The following is a 23,894-nucleotide window of genomic DNA, read 5'->3' as shown; positions in this document are numbered from 1 at the left end:
CAACGCAGGCGTACCTCGTCTTAAGCTGCTGTCATCGAGATGGTGATCGGTGGGGGGTACGCTTCTCTCCCTTCCACACCGTGCAGAGAGATGGTGGGTGGCTCGCCGGCCCCTCCCGCCACCTCACTCCACACAGCAACAAGGACACCTGGGATGCCAAAGTGCGGTGTTCGTTCGACCTCAGATTTCCCTATAGAAAGGGAAGGCGGGATGAACACTCCCATTCTTTTGGGAGGGAAACCGATTCCCTGAGCAGTGCCCTGCCCAAGGTCAAGCTATAAGCAAGAGGTAGAGCCGGCAGCCTTCTCCCTGGGATACTACCTCGGCCACGTGATACATGGCAGAGGCGGGGCTTGGATCCGCTTCACAGAGTGATGCCGGACCGCCCTTGGGTCCGTGGCAGCAAGGGCAGCAAGGCCTGGGTCAGCGTGGCTGCCTCCTGGCCGGCCGACGTTACCCCCGGGTTACAGCCACCCCATCTCCCACAAATGGAAAGCAACCCACAGGTGGCCAGGGCAGGGAGAAGCTCATTTGAGTCAGCACGCTTTCTCTACCTACTGAGAGAGTTGGGGAGGCAGGGAGCCTGAAGTCATGCTTTAGAGGATTGAATCGCCTGAGCAGAGGTTTCCCATGCGGCCGGGCCAGGGGTGCTCAGCCCTAATAGAAACCACTAGCCCCCTAGTTCCTGCTGGCTTTCTAAGGCCAGAACTGATCAGAGTGAGAAAATGTGGGAGCCAGCCACAGTGGGGAGGTTGTGCCGACGCGTCAGCGCGTGTGCGGGCACGCTAATCCACGTCACAGCGTGGAGGGGGACTTAACATCCACCCCACTGGTTTCTTCCACAGTGCGCACACTGGAAATAGTGAAAATAGATGTCTACGATAAATTCACTTAGAAAACTTCTTTTGGAACTGTGACGTGCATAGGAAAAGGGCTCAAATTGTGTTCACCTGGATCAGAGGAGCGCTAGACATGAGCAAACCCACGTAAGCATGACCCAAGTCAAGAAATTGAACATTTCAGCCCCTGGGAGCTTCCCTCCTGCCCACCTCTCCTCCCAAGAGGAATCCACATCATAACTTCTAACAGTGTAGATGCGTTTAGCCTGGACTTGAACTTCAGATGAATGGAATCATTGAGTCTACTCTCCTCCATGTCTGGCTTTTTTCTTTCAGCATTATGTTTGTGAGAGCTCATCTTTGTTGCCTCATCTAGCCATGTCTGTGCATTTTCATCACTGGAAGACTTTGTGTAGATCCATCACGAGTTGTCAGTGTACGTGAATTCAGTTAATGTTGGGTTGTTTCCAGTTAGAGTTATTATAAATCATTCTGCTTGTACATGTTTTTGGTGATTATACCCATGCATTTCTCTTGAGGATGTACCTAGGAATGAAGTTGCTGAGTCACAGAAAAAATAGCCCCTTTAGCGGATACTGCCAAACAATCTTCCCAAGTGGTTGTACCCATTTAACACACGAGCAGTGGCCTTTCAGCAGAGTGCCTTTCCAGATTTCATGCCTAGTTTTCTTTTTTTTTTTTTTTTTCCAACGTTTATTTTATTTTTGGGACAGAGAGAGACAGAGCATGAACGGGCGAGGGGCAGAGAGAGAGGGAGACACAGAATCGGAAACAGGCTCCAGGCTCTGAGCCATCAGCCCAGAGCCCGACGCGGGGCTCGAACTCACGGACCGCGAGATCGTGACCTGGCTGAAGTCGGACGCTTAACCGACTGCGCCACCCAGGCGCCCCTCATGCCTAGTTTTCTACTGGGTTTTCTATTTTTCTTGTTGATTGATTGCTCTGTCTATTCTGATTATGAGTCCTTTGTGGGTTATACATGTTGCAAATATCTTCTACTCAGTAGCGTGCTCTTTTACTCTTCTTGGTGGAATTTTAGTGAACACTTCAATATAGTTCTTTTCAATATTCAGCGTAGCCATCTTTTTCTTTACTGTTAATTCTTTTACATCCCATTTAAGAAACCTGTAGCAAAATGCTAAAGACTTGTTTGTATCAGGGTTCTCCAGGGAACCAGAATCAATATAGTACACTGATATTGATATTTATATAAAATGAGATTTATTGTGAAGAATCAGCTCATGTGATCGTAGAGACTGAGAAGGCCCATGATCTGCCATTTAGTAGCTGGAGAACCAGGAAAACTGGTGGTAACCTAGCAGAGTCCGAAGGTCTGAAAACCAGCAAAGTCAGTGGTGTCAACTCCAGCCTGAGGGCAGGAGAAGAAGAGATAAGATGCCTTGCCTGAGCAGTGAGATGGGGAAAAGGGATGACTTCCTCCTTCCTCTGCCTTTTGTTCTATTCGGCCACCCACATTTGGGAGGAAGGTCAGTTTTACTGACTCCACTGACTCAGATGCTTATAAACATGCCAGAAACACCCTCCCGGACAGGCTAGAAATCATGTTTAATCTGGGCATTCCCCTTCCAATCAAATTAACACAAAATTCACCATCAAAATTTCCCTGCATTGTCTTCTAGAAGCTCTATGGTGTTACCCTTTCTATTTGACATCTATAATGTAATCAGAATTGATTTTTGATGGGGGCGCCTGGGTGGCTCAGTTAAGCATCTGACTTCGGCTCAGGTCACGATCTCAAGGTTTGTGAGTTTGAGCCCCACGATAGGCTCTATGCTGACAGCTCAGAGCCTGGAGCCTGCTTCAGATTCTGTGTCTCATTCTCTCTCTGCCCCTCCCCAACCTGTGCTCGCTCGCACTCTCTCTCTCTCTCTCTCTCTCTCTCTCTCTCTCTGTGAAAAATAAATGTAAAAAAAATTTGTTTTTTCTAAAAAGAATTGATTTTTGAATATGGTATAAAAGTTTCATTTTCCCCACATGTTTATCTAACTGAACCAGCATCATTTGTAAAATGACTTTCCCCACTGCCCTCACAGTGCCACTTTTGTCAGAAGCGAAGGGTCCGTAAACGCACAGGTCAGTTTCCGCACTCCGTTTCATTTCACGGACCTGAACGTCTACTCTCGTGCCAATGTCTTCATTATTGCACCTTTGTTAAAAGTCTTGCTCTCCGGTAGAGCTACATATTCCGCCTTTTCCTCTTCTGTGAAGGACATCCAGGCTGTTCTTGGCCCTTTCCATTTCCATATAAATATTAGAATCAGATTGCCGGGGCACCTGGGTGGCTCAGTCGTTTAAGCGTCCGACTTCGGCTCAGGTCATGATCTCACAGTCCGTGAGTTCGAGCCCTGTGTCGGGCTCTGTGCTGGCAGCTCAGAGCCTGGAGCCTGTTTCAGATTCCATGTCTCCCTCTCTCTCTGACCCTCCCCCATTCATGCTCTCTCTCTGTCTCAAAAATAAATAAACGTTAAAAAAATTTAAAAAGAAAAAAGAATCAGATTGCCACACACATGCCAGTTGCCACACACATGCACATAAACTTGCTGGGATTTATATTGAGATTGCTCTGCATCTACAAATCAATTGGGGATTTTATGGTACTTTTAAGATACTGGGTCTTCTACTCTTCAAATGTGGTATATCCTGTTCTTTATTTATATCTTCTTTAGATATCTGTTTATATCTTTAATTTTTCTCAATATTGTCTTATAAGTTTCTGTGTAGAAGTCTTACTCATCTTGTGTTAGATTACTCCTAGGCATTTGGTGTTTGTCATAGTGTTTTAAATGGTATTTATGAATTTCCTTTTTTCCTTGTTGCTGATATATGGAAATACAACTTATTTGTATTGACCCTCTATCCAGTGGTCTTGCTAAATTTATTTACTAAACCTGAATCATTTGTTTATAGATCCTTTTTTATTTTTTATATACCCATTCATGTCATCTGCAAGTAGTGACAGTTTTACTTTTTCCTTCCTGATTCTCATACTATGTATTTTTTTTCTTACATTATTGCCCTGTACAGTGTTTAATGGAAGTGATGATAACAGGTATCCGTGTCTTGTCCCTGGTCACAGACAGAGGAGTTTTGGGTTGTTTTTTTTTTTAATATAATTTGTTGTCAAATTGACTAACATACTGTGTGTAAACTGTGCTCTTGGTTTTGGGTAGATTCCCATGGTTCATCACTTCCATACAACACCCAGTGCTCATCCCAACAGGTGCCCCCGTCAATGCCCACCACCCATTTCTCCCTCTCCCCTAAACCCCCATCCACCCTCAGTTTCTTCTCTGCACTTAAAAGTCTCTTATGGTTTGCCTCCCTCCCTCTCTGTTTGTAACTATTTTTTTGCCCTTCTGTTCCCCCATCATCTTCTGTTACGTTTTCAGAAAGAGAAGCTTTTACCACAGACTCACATAAGAGTATGGGAACTCACCCTGGAATTGCCTTTAGTGTACATTTGATTTTCCTTTTCCCCAAGAGGAGCTTTCAGTTTGGAAATACTTTTAGGTTTAAAACGTGGCGGTGGTGGCCAGGAGCTAGGTGAATGGAATCAGTATTTTCATTCGAGAGAACAGAAACCCAATGTTTGCCACAAGACCACATCTCATTTTAACTTTGTGAGGGAAGTTTTGCCTTGTGCATTCTACGGAAGGACCTGTAGCTGACCAGGGATTCAAACAGATTGTCAGACCCAAAGCCCAGACTGTTCTTACCACTCCCACAATGCCTGGTAGAATATTGAATGTCAAACCCCCAAGGTCACAGAAATATCACTTCTGTCACAGATTTCCAAGAGAAGTATTGTTAAACCACCTCACAGGTATATTTAACATCTTTTCTCTCTCCTCCTACAAATCTCCTCATATCACCGACATCTGCCCCATCCGACCTTTCTCTGACTTCCGTTGCCATGGAAGCGGACTTGGGCAGCTGTGAGTCTCACACTGACAGGCACCCTCCCTGCTTGCCTGAGACCCTGGGGGCTGTACCTGCAGCTCTCCTCAGTCACCTGTTGAGCCACCCGTCAGGCCAGGGCCTTCCCTGGCTTCTGCCACTTGAGCTCCTGTCTGATGCCAGGGGATGGGAGGTGGGGACCGAGAGCTTTCCTCCCAGTCAGGCATCTTGCATTGTGGGCTCGAACTGTATGCTTAAGCCCTTTATAAAAGTGTCAGCTGTCCCAACTGGAGGATGGTGAATCTTGCGCAGAGACTCAGAATCTTTCTGTGCTGAGATGTGCAGAGAGGAAGGAAGAGTGCAGGGAGCGTCGAGACCCAAACCCAAACAGGCCCCAGGCGGGCAAGGGCTCCCTGGGCCCACCTGCTCAGGGCGAGTGCCCCCGTTATTCTCACACCCCTCCTTTTACAGCCCAAATAAGTACCCAAGAATGACCCATGAGATTTCCCTGCAAGACGGAAAATTCTAGGACACCGAGAACTCTCGAAACTAAATACTTTGAAACTCTCAAAGACCTTACTAAAGAGAGTAAATGTTTCTTTGGTTGATTTAGCACAGGATTACATTAAGCAAACAACTTTTTCTCCTTCTCGAATTCAATGTCCTTTGTACAACTTTGCCTTTCCCTTTACTCACCGTCTGCGGTGGACTTCAGCCTCTCCATACTAGGGGGCCTTCTGGGGCCGCAGCGGCCCAGTGGGCCTTGGAGCTCTGCAGTTGTTGTTTTTAGCATGTGGTGACCTGCTTTGACCAGGAAGAGAGAATTAGCGTATCTGTTTTCTCTATATCTCTACCTGCCATATCCATACCTTTTCCAGAATTTTCTGGCACAACTCGGGTCTCTTTCTCCACATCCCTGTAGGGAAGACTGCTCTTTTACCCCTAAGGCTAGCTTTATGGGCTGATAGCTCAACCAGGCAGTTTTTAAACCCAAGGAGGCCTGTCCCTTTCCAAGACTTGAGGGGGTTCTAGAAGAGGCTGGTGATGTTCAGGCCAGTCCCCTGTTTGATGAATATGCCCACTCAGTTCCTGGCATGTGACACATCACCTCCAGCTTCCTCCACGCCGCTGGGCTGCGCCCGACTCCAGGGCGTGTTTGGATACTTAGAGTAGCAAGCGCTTCTGCATAAACACCCTCTCTTGGGCACATGGAAGTCCAGAGCCCAGGCCGCAGAGGCCTGAGATCCTCTCAGGGAGGTTAGCCCATGCAAAAAACAAGCCACAGGATTGCATGCTGGCTCCGAGCCTAAAGAAAGGTGCCCGTGGCTGTCACCTCCTGCAGCTGCCTGGCAGGTAACCAGAACGTGCTTGGCTCGCTCAGCTTTTGGCCGTGCTCTCTGTGGGGAAGTGTTCCCGATCTGTCTCCACTGCCACTCCCCGGCTCTCTGGGGCATTGTGGCTTTTTCTCGGTGGTTGGGCAGGAAGCCTCCAGAGCCTGAAGGAATTGCTGTGCTTGATGACAAAGGCCATCAATTGATATAAATCACTTAGAGGCTGCCTCATTTATTGAACAGGAATTGAACATGATTTACTCTCCCTTCTGAGCACGCTGCTTCTGTGGCGGGCGCCCAGCTGAGGAAAGATCCCACAGAGGGACTCAGAGCAGGCTCCCAGCTCCTGGCCATTGAGTCATGTGACGGGAAGTGGCCAACTGACGCAGCTGCTCAGAGAACCCAGCGGAGCAAGGCCTCCCCGAGACCCAGAACGCACCACGTGCACCACTCCACTGACTAGGAGCTGCCCCCAAGCCGACCTCACGTGACCCCATGTCTGCCCCAAGGACCTGCCAGGCACTGCCAGGCCAGGCTCCAGGTGGAAGATGAGCGAGACGCGGGGTCCGCCCCCGAAGCCCACGACAGTCACGGGGGCGTGAGTGCCGGCCATGAGAGTGGGCTGCGATGGCAGAGGACACAGCGCATTTCTGGGGGCCGAGGACCCCCTCGCGTCACCCTGTGACGGGCTGCAGGGAGTACTTGGAAGTGAGGCCCATGGAGGCAGGGGCACCACGCCTGCCCGTCACCAACCCCCTCTCTGAATGCCGGGGTCCACTCTCTGTGTCCTGGGAGCCCTGACTGTCGCATGGCCTCCTCACTGCACGTCTGGGGTATCTTCTCGTTGGTGTGTGACACAAGTACCTTAATGTCTGAGCAGTCTGGAACCTAAGGATCTTTTCTCTAGAACTGTGTTTTCGCCTGGAAAGAGATTTGTCCTTGCAAGCACCAAAAATTGGTTTTAATTGTTGCACCTACTGTTCGCTTTAACTGGACCTAAACGTGACCCTTTCTAATAACGTGGGATTATCCACCGTGTTTATACCATGATAGAAAAGTGTTTTCCTTGGGGTCTGCCACACCGTGCGGTGCCCTTTTCCTCCACACTAAATGCTGAATCCTCCAGCACTAAATGGTGCTGTGTGCTGTCACTCGACCTTACTGGTCCCTGCCCCATCTGCCTGTGTCAGGCAGGGCACGTTGTCACTTCACTGCTGCCCAGGAGCATGAGGCCCCTTGGGGGTGTGGAACCAGGGAGCTGAGTCGAGTGGTTAGAAGTGTCATTCAAGAAGAGGAAAGGCTCTGGGTGAGGAGCACAGGAGGACTCCCCGTGGGCCACGTTGGCCGCCTGGCTCTAGCCCCTGTGTCAGCCACTCACAGGCTTTGTCGCTTATTTCCTGCTTCTGCCCCAGGCACCGAATACTCAAGGTCACATGTGGTTGAGTTCCAGATAAGCACGATAATGTTGTGCTTTTCTTTCTTTTTTAATGTTTCTGTTTGTTTTGGAGACAGAGGGAGACAGAGCGTGAGCAGGGGAGGGGCAGAGAGAGAGGGAGACACAGAATCTGACGCAGGCTCCAGGCTCTGAGCTGCCAGCATAGAGCCTGACGCGGGGCTCGAACTCACGGACTGTGAGATCATGACCTGAGCCGAAGTCGGACGCTTAACCGACAGAGCCACCCAGGCGCCCCTGTTGTGCTTGTAAAAATCAGCCGTGAACTGAATTATTTGGTGCACCTGTCATTTTAGGAGGCTCTTCCTCACTTCCAGCCACTGTCTGGTTTCATCTAAATAAGTTTGCTCTCGTTCTTCTTCAGTGTACATGACACACCATTGAACGGGTCACCAGCTTTTGAGTCAAATATTCTAAAAAAAAATCTGATTCCTCAGTGTTCTGTTCCTGAAGCTGAAGGAATCCTTCCCTTCTTTGGGCCTTATTCCTAGCATATCTTCCAACCAGTGGTGTCATCAAAATTAACTCTTATGTCGATTATGTGCCCACTTGTCTCCTCAGATCCAGTACTCAGTTGTGGCCTGAAGCTGCCTTTCGCTTCGTGACCCATGAACTCCTTGTAATGGGATAGGAATGTTTTGGGGGGTAGAGGGTGGGGATGCTCGTGAAACCACCTTCCTCGGCCCTCTCAGGGACCCACTGCCCCAAGTGCTAAGAGCACTGCTGCGGGAGCCCCTGGGAAGAACCAGCTTAGGACTCTAAGAAACTTCTGATGGGGGGTGGGGTGAGTGTGTGTTCATCTTCCGTAGCCGAGGGCAGCGATGTGCTCTCTGCCCAGCAACCACCACGTGACTGTCTCTGTGAGGCCGGCTGTTCCTGCTCTTCTCCCGCTCGTGTTCTGTGTTCCTAACATTTCTTTTTTTGAGTAACACCAGACTCTTGTCACCTTAAGGTTTTCATGGTAATAGTAATTAATAGTTATGGAGCACTTAACAGCCTGCCAGGCCCTGAGAGACTTTCTCTTTTGTAATCCTCACGAGAGGAGCTCCGTGGCATAGAGAGCGGAGGTTAGAGAGGCTGACCTGCCTACAGTTGCCCAGGCAGCACACGGTGGACGGCTCCCTGCCTTTCCTTCTCGGCTTTAACAAGCAAGAAGGAGGCTGTGACTGCTGCTGTGCCCAGTTAGAAAGCGAAGCTGCCCGCCCACAGGGAGCGCTCCCGTCCCCCTCGGGCATCCTTCTCGTCCACACCCAGCCTCCGAGGAGGCTTGAGGCCAGCACTGGTCGGAGCCCTGATAAAGATGGGCCAGAGCAGGGGAACCACAGAAATCATCAGGAAACCACAGTGTATTCAGAATTGTGTTACGTGCCAGACGGTCGTGTCCCACTAGCGTGCCAGCAGGGGCCCCGAGGCCTGCCCACGTGCCTCGTGTCTTAGAGAACCAGTTCCCAGGCGTTTTCAGCCCAGACCTAGACACCTTTCCTTTGCTAATCCAGCAGTCTGTATCGGGCACCTGCTAGTGTCAGCTGTTATGCTGCTACAGGCAGTGAGAAAGACCCTCCTCCCCGAAGCGCAGGGCCCGTTGGGGAAGGCAGGTATCTCAAACCACGTTCTTGAGCAGTGACAAAGTCCATGGCGGAGGTGCGCAAAGGGTGTGGAGAGCAGGCTCCCAGGGACGTGCGCGTCCCGTGTGGGAAAGGCCGTGCTGCCCGGTGCCTGTGATTTTGGGGTGTTGGTGTGGGAGGCCCTGCAGGGCGTCAGGTCCGGTGAAGCCCAGCCCACCCAGGGGAGGCAGTCTCTCTGTGGAGGGTGGCGGGATGAGAGTGGGAGACAGGAGCCAGGAGAGAGGAGGCTGGCCAGGCCCTGGTGACCTGGTTCAACAGGGCCGTGTTCTCTCTCGTCAGGCTTGCTGGAGTGATAGACTTATGGATGGAAGGAGAATGGTTCTGCCCACCCCACCCCGAATGCCTCTCCCAGTACCTCCGGGAGATCTAGCACAGGGGTGGGTTTGCTCCGTTCACAGCCCTTGCACAGTGCACGTGCCCACGCACAGTGACCATGCCGCTTCTCCCACAGAACCCTCAGGGCCGGGCTGGTAGGCGCAGCTTGCCTGGACGCTCAGCGGGGTGAGAGCCACTCATCCCGGCACGGCTGGCTGCAGCCATTCCCAGGCAGACAGCCACAGGGCGAGGAGCAGCACCCAGTCTCTGTGCGAGGCTGGCCGTGGAACCGCTGAGATCTGCACACTGCCTGTAAGGACGTCCTGGCAGAACTAGCATCCGGTCTGTCTGTTGTTGCAAACGACCATTCAGCAGTAATACCACCAGTACACAGATGGGACGTATGAGGAACGGGGCTTGAGTTTCACAGAGATTTGTGGACTGTATGTAAGTGGACAAGCATGACACCATTAACCAGGGAGTACGGTCGCTCTCCCCGCCACAGTAGCTGCACGGCGAGATGAGAGGCCTGGTCATGGGAGGGCAGCTGTAGTCGGGGAACCACATAGGCCCTGTAGGGCACTGGGTGGGGCCTCTCCCCAGATGGGGACAGTCCGCCTGAGGCCAGAGAGCCCTGGGTGCCGTGGCCTCTTCCAGGAAGAGCAGTTCTCACCCTTGAGGAGAGGCCTGAACGGAACAGACCGGGCCTAACCCTAGGCCAGTCATGAATGGCTGCCCAGGCCCGGCCTAAGCTACCTGTAAAAAAAGCTGCCGGAAGGCCATGCTGACACAGAGAGTCTGGTCAGCATCCCAGGTGCCCAGCGTTCTTAGAGCATCTCCAAATCCTGGATAAACAGGGCTCCCCAAGATGGCTCGGAGCCGCAGCTCAGGAAAGTGAAACCATTGGATCCAGTCAGGCTTTGACATCTGCTGGCCTCACCGTCTGACTTACGGCTGACCCGGCTCACCTGGAGGGACAGAGGGCCTAACCCAAATTGTTCTGGCCTTGGGTCTCAGGTCAAGTTGAGGGTAGCACCCGGAAAGGGCTGAAGTCTGGCACAGCCTATATCTGAGAGCTTTCATTGGCCCAGAGACAGAGGGTAGAGATGGGGAGGAAAACCAGCAGTCCCCTTGCTGGCCCCCACCCACCCTTCAGAGGGAAAGCCAGTGCCTCAGGATGTCCTGGAGATTGCCCAGGCAGAGGTATTATAATGCTGGGGAAGCCCAGAGGCTCTGGACAGGAACATATCCATTTAAACCACTCTGAGCCTAGTTCATAAAACGGTGGGTCAATATTTTAAAAGTCACTTAGCTAATGAAGACCTCTGCCAGACTCAACACACCACATCCCAGTGGGTGATAAGACAAGTGTTAGTTCAGTGGAATCAGCCTGGAGGGGAGAGGTTTTTTTTGTTGGTTTTTTTTTTTTTTTTTTTTTTAATAATCTGCTTGGTTTCATACTTAGAGTGAGGCAAGCTGCCTTTGGACAAGAGTATTCATTTGTCAGGTGACCAACAAATGAGCCCTGGCCACACCATCACCCTGTGTCGGATCTAAGCAATAACCACCTGCAGGCAAGTAGGATTTCATTAGAGCAGATTCAGTATGTCTCTTCAGGCTGGCATAAGTCATTTCAGGTTCAGTCTGCCAAGTTCATGCACAGCTGTCCTTTGGGGGGGGGGGGGTAAGCCAAAGGGAAGCTGCAGGAGCTGTAACCCACTCCCAGGCCCTCCTGCCGTCTCCCCTTCCGCCTCCAAACATGGGCCTCGTTTTCCCCTCAGCATTTTCTGTGGAGTATTCATGTCTCTGAAATGCCTCGTTTGTTCCCCAAGCATTTTATCAGCACCTACATGTGCCCTTGGCCATGGGATACAGAGACAGGGGAGGCCTGGTCCCCAGACAGGAAAACCAACCTCAGTGGAGATGGTTGCAAAAACTCCAAGCCTTGAAAACTCAGTGCGACTGAGCGGAGAAGGTGCACTAGGGCGTGGCCGGCAGAGGGCGTATTACAGGAGCCTAGGAGCAGTTCTAGAGAGTCTGGGTGCCCAGCCCCCAAAAGGAAGCCCGGGGTGCCCATTTCCCCATGACTTGGTGGGGGAGCCAGGCTGAAGCCAGGAGCCAAACGAGCCGCAGCCTGTGATGCTAGAAGCCAGATCTCTCTCAGGGCTCAGCCCCTCCCAGGACCCTGACTGCAGTCGGGCTGGCCAAGGGACTGAGCAACCAGACTGTTGGAGATTTTTCTGACAGTATGGAACTCACCGGGGTAGGCACGAAAAGTGCCTGGACTCTTTGCCCAACTCATAGTCCAGGGTGAAAATACTCCCTTGGGACAGACCAGAAAGGCTTGTACGAGGCTTGCCAAGTGGTGGCTCCCAACCCGGGCATTCAGACCAGAGCGTCTAAGGGTCAAGATGGCCATGGCGCTGCGGACAGCTCTGCCCCGCCTTCTGAACCAGTGGGCCAGCACACTTCTGCAGGTGGGCGGTAGTGTTTGCAAAAAGGAGGCTGCAGCTGAAATAGGCAGAACCTTTGAGCCTTTAGTTAGTGACCGGAGGTGGGGGGAGGGGGGCCCAGGGGGACTAAAGCAGTAAAACCAAACGTGCTCATCCAATGGCAACACTGAGACGCAAGAGGGGGCCTGAGCCCCGATACAGATGGGGGGAAACATTTCCTTGGGAGAACTGGTGATGTACAGGTAATTCTGATTCCTGCCCTTTGTCCCCCTGAGCAGGAAAGAGGCAGAGGCCAAGCCAGCGCTGTAAAGAAAACTTCCAAGATTATAGAAATGTCCCAACCCAGCCAGGCCTGCAGGTGGCCTCATGTGTTTGCCTGCCCAGTGTGGCCAGCTTCAGACAGGGGCAGGGAGCAGCCCTGGGAAGGGGCTCCATCCCTCCCGGGTTGCTGGGGAGGTGAAACGCCGGGCCAGGATGAATGACCTTGGCTCTGTGGCTGCTGCAACCCTTGCTGAAGGGAGAGGAAGCCCTTGACAGTTAGGAGGAAGGACCATAGTGATGGGGCCGACCACCACTGCTTCCTGTTCCCCCCCCCCCCCCCGTACCAGTGTGGCCTCAGGGCAGCCTCTGTGCTGAGTCCCCACTGTCAGCAGAACCCTCGGTCGGGCATCACCAAGGAATCCCTGCTGCCCAGTCCTCGGGGAGCTTCCCGCAGGTGACACAGGATGACCTGAGGAAAAGGCAGTGGGCGGGGCATATGTGTCCTTGGTCTGTGAGCTTGGAGGAGTCACTCAGCCTGTCTGAGCCTCCCTTTGCTCAGATGAACAATGAGGGGTCTAAAGCTTGTGAAAACAGCATAAAGGGCCACAGAAGTATAAGGTATTGGTCTTGCGTAGACAGACAATTGCAGATAAGAACATCCATTTGGAGAGTGTTTACTGTATGCCCGATACTGCCGTAGGCCCTGGAAATTAAGGTAAACAGAGCTGTGTGAGCCAGCCAGAGACAGGTTGGTGTTGGACAGGCATGAGTGGGCTGTGAGGAGTTGAGGGTAGAACGTGCAGAAGCCAGCGTAAGGCCGTAGTGTGAGAGCATAGGATTTGTGCCCACCCAGAGCTAGAGGCATAATCAAGCCCTGGACCCCTGTCTGGGCTGGATTGAGCAGAGGACCCTCAGACCAGCAGCCCTGCCCCATCCCCAGCAGCCTCAAGCATTAAAGGCTGGAAGCTCTGGCTCCAGGATGACCCCCAGTTCTAGACCTTTGGGTCCAAAAGCTTTTACAAGATGAATTGTCTTTGAGGAAGCTGATGGCACCCACAGCGTGGCTGGGATCGTGGCTCACTCTTGGCTTTTCTTACAAGGCATAAATAAATTGCGTGTTCAGGTGATGAGGAACCCACCCAACGGGTGCCTCTTCAGAGACTAGAACTCTTGCACAGTGTGCCCAGGCAGTGTCCCAAGGCAGTTTCACAGATCACCCTGATCATGTCGCTGGCTAGTGCACATCCTTCCTGCACTTTCCACCTGCCCTTCTTCCCCACAGCCTCAGACCAGGCACACACAGGAGGTTGGCATGACTGGGCTCAGTGGATGGGGGCTGATGGCAACATCCGGGTAGAGATGCAGCCCATGGACCACTCACCGCACCCACCACAAGCCCCCCAGCTGAGCCTCCACAAGCCTTGCAGCCCTGGACAGCCCATCCACGTAGCCCCCAGCTTTGCAGGCCTTGATCGTCAGGGTGCATGGGGACATTGAAATACAGATTCCCTCTTCATGGCTGAGGAGCCTTTAGCTTGCCTAAAGTCTCGGGTTCCCATTTTGCTCATTCTAGAAAACCCCTTTCTCCTGGACATATTACCCTTTCCTCCGTTTGCACCAGGCAGGCCTGGGCCTCAGCTACCCTGGCAGTTCGCACCTGCAGGTCGTGGGCAGAGGACAGACTTTGGAGTCCAAAAGGCCGATCTCCAGATCATGGCCCTGCCACACTCTGGTCATGTACATAGAAAGCCCAGTTGTTCTGATTTTCTTAGAACCTTTTGTGGCTGTGTGGCTAGGGGGGTGGCCCTGCTCAAGGGGAAATGCTCCCCAGCAGCAGTGAGGCCAAGAGTGTCTTCGGGAAGGTGAGGAAAGCATGTTGTAACTTGCAAAAGCAAAGTAGGTTGAGTTCCCAGGAGCATGTATCTCGTCCTTTCTTATCTAGTTGTCTTTTGCTATGTGCACGTGCATGTGGGGGGGGAGGGCGGGCGCGAGGGGACACCTATACGTTCTGGAATACCCTTCTTTCCCAAATATCTTTGTGCCCAAAGCTAACTTTAAAAATCGATCCCTCCCAATGTCAGTGATGACCAAGCTGGCCCCCGCTTGGCCCCTTGTCCAAGGCTACAGACCCAGGCCCCATAGTTGGGCTGGGGCATAAAAGGAACCCCCGGACCCGGGAGTCTGAACAGGGCGGCAAAGCTTTTGGGGGCACTGCGGTGGCTCCCGAAGGTGGCCCGGCCTCTGTGCATCTTGGCCACACCTCCTCTGGTCAGCGGTTCTAATTCCAGTTGGACGGCAGCTGGAAGTGGAGAAAGGCATGTGTGTCAACACCGCCGCGTAGCCAGCAAACCCTAATTACCCAGCCCTGTGAGGCCGCAAGCACACTCCGCCACCTGGTTCTGCTTAGGGGGAGTTTTCTGCCATGAGCACCGGCCCTGTGCCTCCTCGAGCAGAGTCCTGAACCTTGGGAAGGGAGCGAGGCTTCTCAGCTAGCTTTACGCTGACAAAGGGCTTTCTGCCTGTCAACCCAGCTCCCCAGCAAACCCCCATCCCCTCCCTACCACAGCCACCGGGCCTCCCTTTGGCAGGGCCCGAGGGCCCATGCTCGGGACGTTCACCTAGCCCCTGGAGACTTCCTTCTGAGCTAGAAAAACAAGCGGCTGAAAACGTGCCTCACTGCAGCTGGGCCCCACCCGCTGAACCTATAGAAAGGCCCTGGAGTGGATTCAGCCTCACAGGAGAGGAAACCTGGCTCCGGCCTCACCCGCAGGGCCTGTTATGTCTGGCTCCAGAGGCCTTCTCCTCTGGGGTTTTCCATGCCTGTGAACTAGGCCCCATTCATTTCCCTGTGGTTTCGTGGGAATGTCCAAAACACTCAGCAGGTTGCAACAAGCCCAGGAGGAGAGGGGTCAGCGAGAGGCCCGAGCTGTGACGTGTGGTCGGCCCCACGGCCACGGCACCCTCCACTCGGCTGCTCGCAGCGGGGTGCCCTGCCGGCTGTGGGTGGGCGCCCATCGGTCAGCCTGCCACCCCCCACCCACCCAGGCCAGCTCTGTCGATAGCTCTGTCTCTGCGCCTCCACTTTCCAGCTCACCGGCCGCCGGCTCCACCCCGGCCCAACCTAGGAGATTGTTGCAACAAAGGTCTCTTGGAGCCTCCCATCCCCGGCAGTTCACCTCAGCGCCCATCCACCCGCCGCCCATCCTGCCCCAGCTCCGGGGGCCCTTGCGGTTTTCCACCACACTACACTCAGTTTGGGGCTGCTGGGAGAGCAGCAGGTCCCCGCGAGGGTGGCCGCCTCCCCCCACCCATGGAGGAAGGGAGAAGGGGCCACGCTGGGGCACGCCGCCTTCACGGCCACAGCAGAGCCTGAGGGCTCCCAGGCCTGCAGTGAGGATGTGCCCAACTGGGGAAAATCTGGTCTTCAGAAGAAATGATTTGAAACTGGCTGGGAGCAATTCTTATCAAATTTCCAAGTTAGCAGTTTTCACCAAGTGCTAATGGAACAGTCTCTGTGAGTGGCCTAATTCCATCTGCGTGAGATTCCCACAGAGTTGTGACAAGTACCCTGGTGGCTGGGGGCAGAAGAGGCTGTTCTAGTCTCTCACTTGCTTTTGGTCTTTGAAAGCTGATGCCTTTTCAGGTTTGGGTAACAGCCATGCCACTCTGCCCTGGCCGCCCGGCTCCCCCGTCGTTTCCAAAGCCACTTTCTGAGTGTTCTGGTTATGGAAGGGGTGGGGTGAGTTTCTCATCTGGTTTAGCTGGTAAAATGAATCTGGAAACGGAACATCTTGCCAGGCAGGGTTGAGGGGGTAAGTGCAGAGGAGCCAGGGGCCCAAGGGCAAGGGCCGGGGGTCCGGCCTGACTGTCAGCACCAAGCCTGGGCTCAGGAGAGACCCTGCCACCCATGCCGGCCTCTCTCTGCTTGTCTAGATGGGCCGAATTATAAGGGAGGGAGAGCAGGCAGCTGATCTTGGGTCTGGACTGTGCCTGCCTCTGCTGCAGGGCAGAGACCCCCCCCCCGCACCCCCCGAGGCTTCCTCTGTCCCTGGACCTTGTTGAGGTGGCCACTTTATTTGTTGACCTGATAGATATGGGCCTTTGTCTTCTCTCCTTTGCCCAGTGGACAGTTGCAGGGACAGTGTCCTCGTGCCAGCGCTCCGAGGTTACCCAGCTGCTCTTCACACAGGGGCCTCTTGTGTTCTGGGGCTGTTGGTTACCAGATGTCCTCCCTGAATGCTCAGGACAGCTCAGGACAGGGGGCTGGGGAATATGGGATCCCGCCCCCCTCCTCCCCTGCCAGGCTGTGGCCCTGGGCAAGACCCTTCCTCTCCGGGCCACGGGAACTCCAGGCTGCTGTAAGGAGATAGCCCGTCCCTTCCTGCGGGGATGGACTCTGCCCGGGGGCCCCCTCCAGCGCACTCCTTGAGTAGAGGGTGGCTAAGACAGGCCTTCTCCTCTCTACCCAAACCATGTGGCCCGGCGTCCCCTTCTGGGAGCTCACAGCGCCAAGGGGACATCAGACTTCTTCCCTGGACACCCCCTCCTCCCCAAATGCAGGCTGGTCACATACTCACCCTCAGGTGCTCCTTTGCCTCTGAAATCACAGGCAGAGCAATCTCTTGGATACTTCAAGCAGCCATCAGAAAGCGTTACGGAGGCCCTCCTCACCCTCCCTTCAGACTGACCCGTGTCTCTTTCACTAATGAACGTATTGAGAGTCATCTATGTTTGGCAGCCTCCCTCACTCTTTAATCTTTGGTTTTCTGGATCCGTTTCCTGGCCCCACCGCTATGGCACCGCGCTCCCACTCGCCAACCCGGTGGCCTTCCCCGGCCTCCGTGTCTTCACAGCATTTGCCCCATGGACAACCGTGCACTGGACCCCGTTCCCCCTCCCACGCCACCCTGCCAGCTCCTTCCCTCTTGCCCCTCTGTGCCCGGGGACGTCTCACCTGCTCCCAGAGCCTCGTCGTGTGTGCATCTCGGACTCTGGCGTGACCTGCCCTTTCTTGCTGCCTCTGGCTGCTTCTCACAAGCCCTCAGTCTCCAGCTGTCACCCTAACTGTGCCCAGCCCCTAGTCCCTGTGCTCCCCTTCACCGTATTCTTCACGCCTATCCTTCGCCTCGCACCCCAGTTCCCCAGAGCAGTGCCAGTGCTGGAGGCTGGCACCCCAGGCCCCTACTGGCCTTCCCCTGCAGCACAGCCCTCCTCCCCCTTCCCTCGGTTCCTTAGTCTCCAAACGCGGCTGATGCTTTTCTAGATGTGTTTTGCCTCCACGCCTTTCTTCTTCCGTCCCTTTCGTGTAAAGTGTTTCCCTCGCTGCCATCTCTTGGAATTGATCTGCCCACAAGGCTCTCTGGTGGCAGCACGGGCCCGTCTGCGAATCAGCTGTGGGACTCGGAGCCAGTCACCTTTCCTTTTTGCTCTGTAAGCCCCCCTCACACAGAAAGGGATAGAAACCCCTCCCAGGGCTGCAGGGGGCTTTAAGGGACCGCGCGTCCACACCTCAGCTACCCAGGCGCTTCAGGATCGTCTCTCCCTCTCTCACTGCTCGCAGGGCAGAACCAGGCTGCAACAGCAGCTCAGAAAAGACGTGAGGACGAGTGAAAACAGACAGAGGCTCTAGCTGGGGAGGTCGTCAGGAAATAACAAGGCCCTGTGGTCTCCCAAGTGCAGAGCACCGCCCCTCAGGCTGGGGTGGGGAAGCCGGCAGGCCTGTTGCTGCTCTAGCGCCGCCTTGTTCGGGGAAGGGACTCAGTCAGGCCCGTTTCTCGGGGCTCTAAGTTGTGGCAGCAAAGTGTCAGGGGCCAGAAGTACACGCGTGAGGGCTGTGGGCCCAAGCAGAACAGGCCGTGGTGGCAGGCATCGAGCCCTCCCAACTCCCGAATGCACCCATCCTGGGGATCTGCGCGAATTTATGGAGTGTCCGCACTGTGCTGGGGCCGAGGTAGACCGCCTTGGGCTGGGGAGGGGAGATACGGTGGTGATCAGAGGCAGTCACCGCAGTGTGAGCAAAATGCTGGGATGGGATCCCCAGGAAGCACATAGAGTTCGTGCCCCGTGCTGCCTCCCCGAGAAGAAGAGAGGAGAGGGGGCCAGCATCTCAGCCGAGAGGCGCAGCAGTGAAGTGAGACAGAAGAGAGAAGAGCCACAGAACTCAGCATGGCTACACCGTGGGGGGCTGAGGGTGGGGAGAAGAAAGAGGCGACTCTGGACACACGACACAAAGCCCGGTAAACCTCGTTTTACCAGGAGGTGGACGCCACCGAAGGGCATCAGGTGGGAGTGGGACGTGATCAGGTGTGCCTTCGAGAAAGAGTGCCCCACTTTGGGCATAAAGAAGTATGGGGCGCCTGGGTGGCTCAGTCAGTTAAGTGTCTGACTTCAGCTCAGGTCACGATCTTGTGGTTCGTGGGTTCGAGCCCCGTGTCAGGCTCTGTGCTGGCAGCTCAGAGCCTGGAGCCTGCTTGGGATTCTGTGTCTCCCTCTCTCTGTGCCCCTCCTCTACTCAGCCTGTCTCTCTCTGTCTCTCTCTCTCAAAAATAAAATAAAATAAACATTAAAATTTTTTTAAAACAAGAAGTAAACCACAGGGTGCGACTAGACTTAGGGAGGCCGGTTGGTCAATGCTGCAGGCCTGACCGAGGGGGTGGCTTTGGGGCAGGAGGGCAGCAGGAGCCCCCGGGAATCCTTCTGCATGTTCAGCCCACATCTTGTCTTGGGGCACCCAGCCAGTCACATTCACGGCACGCACGAAATTGTCATCTTTCGTTAAGGCCAAGCACTTGTATATTTGCATCTCCATTTGTCGGGTAAATAAATTGAGATTCAGAGAGGTTTAAAAATGTATCTGCAGTCCCGCAGCTCGTGAGGGGCAGAGCTGGAAGTCCAGGCAAGCTACTGAGCTGGTGGCCACTCGCCTCTCCTCTCCACATGGCATGGCCTCTGCGCACGGAGCAAGGAAGGGAGCAGGACAAGTAGCAGGAGAGGTGAAGAGCAGGAACCTCGCCGCGGGCCACCACCCTCCCTGTCCCTCGAGGGGCTACTTGGCCACAGACACATCCAGACCCCTAAGTAACAAAACTCCTGGAACGAGGGTTTCCCAGCCGAGCAAGGGCACGTTCAGTCCAGGCCCTGGATGGCCGGGAATGGACACGCTTCCTCCGAGAGGGCAGATGTTTTACCCCATCTCTCATTTTGCCCCTGTGTGACCCCTGCCAGGTAGAGCATCCTTTCCCAGACGTCATCCCTCAAGCTGTGACACAAGTTCAGTCATCAATACGCGGTAAATGCTGCATCTGGTAGCTTCTTGTAGTCCTGACGCACGTTAGCGTCTCAAAGGTGAAGGGATGTCCCATAAGAAAAACGTCAAATAAAACCCCGCCCTCGCATCTCCTATATATTAATACTTTTTTTCTTTAAGTAACATTACCGCGTTTTAGAAAACCCCGTTCTGGACCAAAGTCGTCTCTGCTGTGTGAGGAGTGTGTATACTTGTGAGTAGGTTGCTTGTGGCTTTTGCCCGCCCTCTGCCGTGGCGGGTGAGGGACTCTGACAGCTCTAGACTTGTTCGGCTTCTCACTGGGACGAGAAGCCTCTCACCTGCCCCTCCGCCTCCCTCCCACCCCCCATGCCCAGAACCTGGAAGCCCAGAGCACAGGTAAGTGGGATCCTGAGAACGAGCTGGCATCCTGGTTCAGCCCCCAGCCGGCTGTGCAGCTGTCTATCACAGACCCCGCCCCCTCAAGACCTCCAGAGTCGTGGGTCCCCAGTGCATTTGGCACTGGGCTCCAAATGCTCAGCAGATGCCAGGACTGGAATCCGGGCCCCATCTCCAAGGGCTTGGCTTGCTGTTCTGGAAGGTGATCCTGGCCAGTCCTGAGCCCCCCCTTTTAGAGCACTTGCCAGGAAGTTGCTGACTTCAAACCCCCTCCCCTGCCACCTTCCGAGCAGGGCTGAGTGATCTCATGCCTGAGAGCAAACATCACACGCTGGAGCAGAAGGAGGGGACGGATTATGACCAGGGCAGCTACCCAGATTAACGAGCAGAGCCCAAGGCCACGGCGGCCCACAGGCCTCCGTCCCCACCTCCCAGACTCCAGCGTGTGACATTTGCTCTCAGGGGCGCGTCCTAACCACCCAGAACAGCTTGGGGCATCGTCTGAGGCCTGCCTGCTGGGTCTGTGCATGCAGCCCTGGCCCCCAACAGGAGAAGGAGATCAGGGTGAAGGGATGCCATCTGTCCACGTGTCTCTTCTGATCACCCTGCCTTCCCTCAGAGCGCAAGCCTTCAGCCCCTTTTGACTGCAGAGAAAAACACTGAATGGGAGCCCAAAGACCCCTGGACCACAGGCTGCAGGGCTGCAGTTTATAAACTAAGGCTCTTTCCTGCCCAGAAGTTCCTGGGTTCTAAGCTGCTCCTGCCACGTCCCAGGTCCTGTGGAAGGAAGATGCTGGGGGGCCCCCTGCTGGCTGATCCATGGAACTGACCCATGGTGGGGTTGGGGGCAACCTGTTGAGCCCAACGAGGGGGACTTTGCAGGCCTCAGATGAGAGCAGAGACATCCATCTGGCCCACCCCCAGTAGCTGCCAGCCCAGTTCTCCCTCCGTGATGCCTAGCCCTGTTTTTGACGGTGAATTCTGAACTCAGTGGAATCTGGCTGCCGGCCGCTTGGCATTTCCTTGGCCTTCCTGTTCCCACACTCCACTGGGGACCGTCCTCCAGCAGCGATGTGTCCCTCCCAACCACCCCAGGATGGCTGCCACTTCTGCTTCCAGGCCCCGCTTCTGCTCCCTTGTCCTCGCAGTTTGTGTGTTCCCTCTACCCCTCCCTCTCCTACCTGCTGGTATAAGAAGGATGTTAAGGACAGGTTGTGAGGAAATGGTCCCTGCATCTATCCTAGAACACTAATGAGCCGTGGCAACACCCGGGGAGTCCAGGCTTATTGCTGCACCACCTCCCAGTTTGGTGACATTGACGTTTTCCTGGGATGAATGCTTGATATCAGCAAACCATCTTGGAGAGAGTTCCACGGGCTACCCTCTTAACTCCTGCCTCCCTGTCATGAGGGAGGCACTGAAGACACTCGGGGAGAAATGAGCCCCGGGGAGGCACCACAGGACCTCTCCAAGGTCAGCCTCTGCATCTCAAGCTTTGCCAGACTTTATTCTCTCCAGGTTAACGAGAGCACACTTGTGTTTCTCCCACCGGCTTCAGGAGACTCGTGGGACTGCACTGGGGGTCCAGGGAGGACAAGTAGTGGGGTCGCTGGAGAAGCAGCTTGACTTGGTTCTTTTGTCACTGCCTGAGGCTCTGGGCATTGGCTGCACCCTCCTCATTCCCTTCCTTCCTATTCTCATCCTTACTTGAGACCATGAGAGATGAGGTGGGAGAGCCCCTGCAGAAAGTGGGAACAGGAGCAAGGCTCTGCCTGGGGAGGCACCCCATGCATTCTGTTCCTTTGACCCAAACAGTGCGAGTCAGGTGGAGGGGACAGGCTGGAACACCACAGCCCAGCCTTCTCCTCCTGCTCTGCTCAGCACTCATAGCCTGCATCCTGACCACAACCCTGCTATGGGGGCATGCTGCCCCCTGCTGGCCACACTGGCAAAACACAGCCCAGGGTCAGCCCCAAGGTTATATATAGGTGTTCCCTTTTCAACCAAGCTTGCAGCTGGGCTGGAGACTCCAGGTCTCCAAGGAAGAGACCATGTGCCCTCCCCCCCCCCGCCCACAAGGACTCTCAGACTGCACGGGGAGACAGGTCTAGAACCGCCTGGCACCCAGTAGTGTTTGTTGAGTGAACAGATGAATGAATGAAGGTATGCATCTGAAGCATTTAGGTGATAATGGTCTCTAGTATCAGACATTTATTGAGCAGGAACTGAGACTTCTCTTGGGTTGACAAGATCTAAATAGGATGATCAAGTATGGAGAGTCAAACAGTGCTAGACTATGACACAGGTGACCATAGAACAGCCTGGCTCTTGTTGCCAGATGGCTAGTTAGCAGTAAGTACCCAGGGGGGTGATGGAGACAGCCTTCAGCCTGGGCCTTCAGGGAAGGTGAGGAAAAGGCAAATAAGGGGGGATCGATGGCAGGGATGAAACTTACAGGGCAGAGTACAGACTGGAGGTTTGGTGTGGAAGGCGGGGAGAGAGGGAAGCACATCCTGTGTCTTAAGGCCGATGACGTGCCAGGCACAGGGTCTGCCCTTGTGACATGTGTTAGTCCCATTGGTTTGCACAACCGCCCTGTGAAGCAGGTGCTACTACCCCTATGCTGCATTTGAGAAAAAGGAGGATCGGGAAAGGTCCGTGCTGTGCAGGGCCCTACAGCAGATGCATCGAGCCGGGGTTCAGACGTCCCTCCACTTGGGAGATGGTGATTGGGTTCAGGTGCCTGAACTCAGAGGTTTTTCAGCGGGAAGTGATGTGCACAAGGACAGATTGGGGAGCAGAGGGAGGCAGAATGGTCATTTAAATGGCTGTTACAGGGGGGCGTGGGTGGCTCAGTCGGTTAGGCGTCCAACTTCGACTCAGGTCATGATCTCACAGTTTGTGGGTTCAAGCCCCGCATCAGGCTCTGTGCTGACAGCTCAGAGCCTGGAGCCTGCTTCGGATTCTGTGTCTCATTCTCCCTCTGCCCCTACCCTGCTTGTGTTCTGTCTCCCAAAAATAAATAAATGTAAAAAAAAAAAAATTCAAATGGCTGTTACTGCACAGTAGGGTATAAAGGAACTCCTCGTTCCACACACAGGGTTTCCTTCATGTACAAGGGCCAGCTGAGACCTGACCCTTCAGTCCTGCACCTGAGCTGTATCCCTGCCCCACGGTGGGCCAGTCCAAAGTCATCCCCACAGAGGAGGGGCTAGGAGTGCAGGCTTGGGTGGGCTTCTCCCGAGACCCAGATCTGGCCCAGTCCCTCTGGTGGTGCTGTCGCCAGAGGGCCATTTCCAGCCCCTCTTCCTCGTAGAGAGGGCTTCTGGGAGATTGGTTTGTTCTCGGGGCGGCTTGGCAGGCCAGAGCCACACTTCTGCCCTGGCAGGCCCAGTCTGGGGGGGGGGAGGGGCTCTGTCAGCTCATGCTTATTCTCCCCCCGCCCCCATCACTGGCTGCTTTTCTTTCCTCTCGAGAGCTTGGCCAGGTGACAAGGCTAACCCTGAAGTACTACCCACACCTCCAGGAAGAGGAAGTGCGTCCCCGGCCTCCGGCTGCTTGCTGCCAGGGCTCCCGGAGCTTGCTTACTCCTTGACCTCTTCTGCCTCTGTGGGAGAAGCACAGGCTCGACATGCAGCTTGGGGGCCCAGATCAAAGGCAGGGGGGAGAGCTCCCTGAATTGAGCGAGGCTCTCCCTGTACAGCACACCCTGGCCATGGTGGCCACAGCATGCCCGAGCCCCCTTTCCAGGGGCTTCAGCTCTTATACGTGTGTGTGATCGGTTTATCCTCCCACGGGAGCCCCGGGTGCGGGAAGCAGCATATGGCCTCCTGCCCCAGATGTGGGGGCTGGGGGTGCTGACCTCAGGGCTGTGTGATCCAGCTCCCCACTCTGCCTGCTCCTTTCATCCCCCATCCGTCCCCGCTCCTCTCCCTGGGTCCTTGGTGTGCCTTTGTCTCTTGAAGCCATATCTGTTGATACTTGTTTATTCTGATTACACTTTAACTGTCTGGGA

The 23,894-nt window shown here is 54.5% G+C and overlaps 1 protein-coding gene across 5 annotated transcripts in view; it reads left to right on the top strand.

Moving 5' to 3' along the window:
- The window catches only part of DIS3L2 (DIS3 like 3'-5' exoribonuclease 2), a 354,030-nt gene that overhangs the window by 320,646 nt on the left and 9,490 nt on the right, over positions 1–23,894 (top strand). The window lies entirely within an intron of this gene.

Source organism: Herpailurus yagouaroundi, unplaced genomic scaffold (assembly GCF_014898765.1).
Source record: "Herpailurus yagouaroundi ecotype Mexico unplaced genomic scaffold, PumYag 202, whole genome shotgun sequence".
Classification (NCBI taxonomy): Eukaryota; Metazoa; Chordata; class Mammalia; order Carnivora; family Felidae; genus Herpailurus; species Herpailurus yagouaroundi.
The sequence above is the reverse complement of the archived record's forward strand: the minus strand, read 5'-3'. Positions and strand labels throughout refer to the sequence as shown.